This window comes from Grammomys surdaster, unplaced genomic scaffold (assembly GCF_004785775.1).
Source record: "Grammomys surdaster isolate TR1022 unplaced genomic scaffold, NIH_TR_1.0 355, whole genome shotgun sequence".
NCBI lineage: Eukaryota > Metazoa > Chordata > Mammalia > Rodentia > Muridae > Grammomys > Grammomys surdaster.
The window spans coordinates 892,695-898,328 of NW_021604774.1; the positions used below are offsets into that span (position 1 = coordinate 892,695).

Genomic DNA, 5,634 nt, shown 5'->3' on the forward strand with positions numbered 1-5,634 from the left:
GTTCTAGCCTAATATTTAGGTTCTTGTCTGAAATTACTTCTTTGTTTTAGCCTAATATTTAAGTTCCTGCCTGAGATTACTTCTTTGTTTTAGTCTAATGTCAGATTCCTGCCCGAAGCCCACTTCCTTGTCCTTGGCCAATGTCATATTCCTGCCAAGCAGCCCATTTCCTTGCTCTTGGCCCATGTCAGATTCTTGTCAAGCAGCTCCAAAGGTTCTCTGCCTCCACCCCCACCTTTTTTTGACTTTTCAGGGTTTTTATTAGTCATATGCAGAGGTCTGGTCCATTTCAGTTCCTTCATTGCCAAACCTGGGGGTATGGACTACTTCAGCTTCTCTGCTATCTCCTTGCCTGAGATAACCAGGGTGTAAAGGTACCTGCCACAGCAAACCTTGAACTTCACATTATCCTTGTTCTTCTTAATCTTGACAGATTCGGCATCCTTCTGCCCGGCTGTGAGCAGGAAGTCCTTGACATCCTCAATTTTCCAAGGCATGACAACTGGTGCTCGGCTCTGGTGTCCTCACCCTGGCTGTGGATTGCCTCAGATTTAACTCCCTTCCCCACCTGACCCACAAAAACTCACCCCTTTTTTATTTCATTAACAAAACTGAGCCTGTTTTAGGTCTTTCTGCCAAGAATGCCTTTCTTACCCATCATGGAATATGCATTATCAAAAGCAATGCACTTATATCTTAGGTTCGTAAGGCTCTGTGCAGAATCTTACCAGTCCTTGGCTTGCCAGCCTGTTAATTTAATAACTCTGTCTGGGGGTCCATTTTTAGTTTCAAGCCACGTACTTGGCTGCCAACATGTTGATGTTGTTGAAGAAAAGGTTTAACACAATGGGCAGGAATAAAAGTATTCCCTGGATGAAAAGGGATAGCATGATCAAGCTATATATGCCATTTTTGAAGCTTGACCAAAATAGAAATACTGACCTCAGGCCACGGGTAATTTTATCTGCAGCATCTACCACATCAACTCTCAGCAGAGAGGCATTCTTGAAATTCATAAGCTCCCTATGTATTGTTAAAACATCCCAAGAGGTGTTAGAACTATGCCGTACAAAATAAAATAAAAATGAAATAAAAAAATAAAAATAAAAAAGAATTATGCCATATACACTGCACATGTCATTAAATGTCTTCCTAATATAATGACTACCACTGTAAACTGTAGAGCTAACATGAATCCAATGGTATTTGGCATAACACTCAAGATAGCTCCTTACCCTTAAATTCTGAACCTCTTTCCAGTAATTTGAATAGGATAAAAAGTATCAATTTGTTCTTCCAAATGCCTATCTAAATCCTTGTATATATTCAACACATTAGTAACATTTTTTGCTAAATGATTTACAAAAGTAGCTGTCTTAATTTCTTATGTCACGGCAATTGCAGAAGCAGTGGTGCTAGCAATTAATGTAATTAAAGCTGTTATTCCAGGAATAATCAAGCCTACTACCCTCTTGCTTCTGCTTAAAGCCTAACTCACTTCTTCCAGTACTTGCAAGCTATTTTTAGAATACTAAGGTTCTGTGATACTCAGGGCACTAAAACAAAAGCTGGTTGATAGACCTCCATAACTGACAAGCCAGTTTCAACACACTAACACAATTAGAAGGTGTACAATCGATTGCAACTGACATTAAATACTGTAGAAGAAACAAAAGTATTTTTAAGTTGACAATTAAAAGAGCCAAACACATGTGCTAACACCTGTTTGAAGTCCAGATCCTGCTCCAACTTTATCTCTTGCTAACATAACATCATAGAGAACTGTAGCTAATTTCCATATATGTCTCTGAAAATGTCCAGAACCAGACTTTCAAATGAAGACTGTCATCTCCAATATTGGATTGATTTCTAGATGAGTACATGATTGAGTCTGAATAACTGGTCACATTTAATAACAATACAAGAGGCATTATAACTTCTCTTTTTGATTCTCTGTTCTACAAGATCTAAGATCTTGAGGCAAGGCAGCTTGTCCCATCAGTGGTATAGGTAAGCAAAGGTGGGTCAGGAACTTATGTCCAGTACAGCTTTCCAGTCACCATTGTCAGGGCACTCAGCAAGCTCACAGGTCAGTATCATTCTTTGTCCTGGCCTCAGCATGTCTCAGCCATTGCTCTGGCAGCCACCATGCTCCTTCAGCATCCTGAAAAAAAAAAAAACAAAAAAAAACCCACAAACATGCTCTTTTACCCATATTTAATACCTGATTGGGATCATGCCTTATGTCAGTAAGTTTATCCTTCCCTTTCACCTATGCATAAGTATGCCTAGTTGTAGAGCACCATAGACACTCAGCAGAAAGTTCCTTGGCATCCAAATTTTCTTTAAAAAAAATTAAAATAAAAAATTATAAAGAATATGATTTAAATAAATTTGTGGTGTACAGGGGTATATCTCCCCCTTTTTTATTTTGTGAAGCTATTGTTTTAAAGTTCCATGGGCCCGTTCCACAGTCTCTTGTTTTTGACAATTATAAGGAATCCCAGTAATATGGGTAATGTTAAATTGCTGCTAAAGAGTCTCAAATATTTGATTGCCATAGCCAGTTCCATTATTTGTTTGTTTTTATTATCATTATTATTATTATTAGATACTTTATTTATCTACATTTCAGATGATATACCCTTTTCCCATTCCCCACCCCCAGAAATCCCTTAAACCATCCTCCCTCCTTCTATTTCTATGAAGGTGTGCCCTCACCCACCCACCCACTCCCACCCCCCCTCCCTTGAATTTCCCCTCACTGGGGCATCCAGCCTTAAAGGGACCAAGACCCTCCTCTCCCACTGATACTCAACAAGTCCATCCTCCTCTACAAATACAGCTAGAGACATGAGTCCCTCCATGTGTGTTCCCAGACTGTTTAGACCCAGACAGTTCTGGTTGGTTTGTGTTGTCGCTCTCCACATGGGGCCACAAGCCCCTTCAACTCCTTCAGTCTTCTCTCTAACTCCTCCACTGGGAACTCTGTGGTCAGTTTGATGGTTAGCTGTGAGCATCCGCCTCTGTATATGTCAGGCTCTGGCATTGCCTCTCAAGAGACAGGTATATCAGGCTTCTGTCAGTTTGCACTTCCAGACATCCACACAGTGTTTGCATGTGGTGATTGCATCTGGGAGGGATCTCCAGATGGGGCAGTCTCTGGATGGTCTCTCCTCCAGTTTCTGCCCCACACATCGTCTCATAATTGCTCCTGTGAGTATTTTGTTACTCCTTCTAAGAAGGACTGAAGCACCCACACTTTGGTCTTTCTTTTTCTTGTGCTTCATGTGGTCCGTGAATCGTATCTTGGGTATTTCATGCTTTTGGGCTAGTATCCACTTATCAATCAGTGTATACCATGTGTGTTCTTTTGAGATTGGGTTACCTCTCTCAGGATGATATTTTCTAGTTCCATCCATTTGCCTAAGAATTTCATGGATTCATTGATTTTAATAGGTAATACTCCATTGTGTAAATGTACCACATTTTCTGTATCCATTCCTCTATTGAAGGACATCTGGGTTCTTTCCAGCTTCTGGCTATTATAAATAAGGCTGCCATGAACATAGTGGAGCATGTGTCCTTGTTATATATTTGAGCATCTTTTGGGTATATGCCCAGGAGTAGTATAGTTGGATCCACAGGTAATATTATGCCCAATTTTCTGAGGAACCGCCAAACTGATTTTCAGAGTGGTTGTATAAGCTTACAATCCCACCAACAATGGAGGAGTGTTTCTCATTCTTCATATCCTTGCCAGCATCTGCTGTCATCTGAGTTTTTAATCTTAGCCATTCTGACTGACTGCTGTGCAGTGAAATCTCAGGGTTGTTTTAATTTGCATTTCCCTGATGACTAAAGATATTGAACATTTCTTTAGGTGCTCCATGGCCATTAGATATTCCTCAGTTGAAAATTCTTTTTTAATAGGGTCATTTGGTTGTCTGGAGTCTAATTTCTTGAGTTCGTTGTTAATTTTTGATATTATCCCTCTATCAGATGTAGGATTGGTAAACGTCTTTTCCCAATCTGTGGGTGGCTGTTTTATCCTATTGACAGTGTTCCTTGCCTTACAGAAGCTTTGCAATTTTATGAGGTGCCATTTGTCAATTCTTGATCTTAGAGCATAAGCCATTGGTGTCCTGTTCAGGAACTTTTCCCCTGTGCCCACATGTTTGAGGCTTTTCCCCACTTTCTCTTGTATTAGTTTCAGTGTGTCCAGTTTTATATGGAAGTCCTTGATCCACTTGGACTTGAGTTTTTACAAGAAGATAAGAATAGATCGATTTGCATTTTCCTACTTGCCGACCTCCAGTTCAATCAGCACCACCTATTGAAAATGTTCTTTTTTCTGTTGTATAGTTTTAGCTCCTTTGTCAAAGATCAAGTGACTATAGATACGTGGGTTCATTTCTGGATCTTCTATTCTATTCCGTTGATCTTTTTACCTATCTCTGTACCAATACCATGCAGTTTTTATCACTACTGTTCCAAAGTACAGCTTGAGGTTCAGGGATAGTGATTCCCTAATGTTCTTTTATTGTTGAGAATAGTTTTCGATATACTGGGTTTTTTGTTATTCCAAATGAATTTGAGAATTGCTCTTTTTATCTCTGTGAAGAATTGAGTTGGAATTTTGATGGGGATTACATTAAATCTGTAGATTGCTCTTGGCAAGGTGGCCATTTTACTATATTAATCCTGCCAATTCATGAGCATAGGAGATCTTTCCATCCTCTGAGATCTTATTTGATTTCTTTCTTCAGGTATGTATGAAGTTCTTGTCATACAGATCTTTTACTTGCTTGGTTAGATTCACACAGAGGTATTTTATATTATTTGTGACTATTGTGAAGGGTGTCATTTCCCTAATTTCTTTCTCAGCCTGCTTATCCTTTAAGTAGAGGAAGGCTACTGATTTGTTTGAGTTAATTTTATGTCCAAACACTTTGCTGAAGTTGTTTATCAGGTTTAGGAGTTCTCTGGTGGAGGTTTTGGGGTTACTTAAGTAAACTATCATATCATCTGCAAATAGTAATATTTTGACTTCTTCCTTTCCAATTTTTAATCCCTTTGATCTCCTTATGTTGTTGAATTGCTCTGGCTAGGACTTCAAATACTATGTTGAATAGATAGGGAGAGAGTGGGCAGCCTTGTCTAGTCCCTGATTAGGGATTAGCCTTATCTAATCCCTAGTGGAACTGCTTCAAGTTTCTCTCCATTTAGTTTGATGTTGGCTACTCTTTTGCTGTATATTGCTTTAACTATGTTTTGGTATAGGACTTGGATTCCTGTTCTTTCCAAAACTTTTACCAAGAAGGGATGTTGAATTTTGTCAAATGCTTTCTCAGCATCTAATTAGATGATCTTGTGGGTTTTTTCTTTGAGTTTGTTTATATAGTGGATTATGTTAACGGATTTTCGAATATTGAACCATTCTGGCTTCTCTCAGATGAAGGTATGTGAGAATTTTATTGAGTATTTTTGCATAGATGTTCATAAGGGAAATTGGTTTAAATTTCTGTTTCTTTGTTGGGTCTTTGTGTGTTTTTGGTATTAGTGTAGCTGTGGCTTCATAGAACCAATTGGATAGCGTTCTTTCTATTTATATTTTGTAGAATAGCTTAAAAA

The 5,634-nt window shown here is 38.8% G+C and overlaps 1 pseudogene; it reads right to left on the minus strand.

Annotated features, from left to right (window-relative positions):
* Positions 1 to 323: 323 nt before the first annotated feature.
* Positions 324 to 497, minus strand: LOC114631292 (annotated as a pseudogene).
* Positions 498 to 5,634: the final 5,137 nt, after the last annotated feature.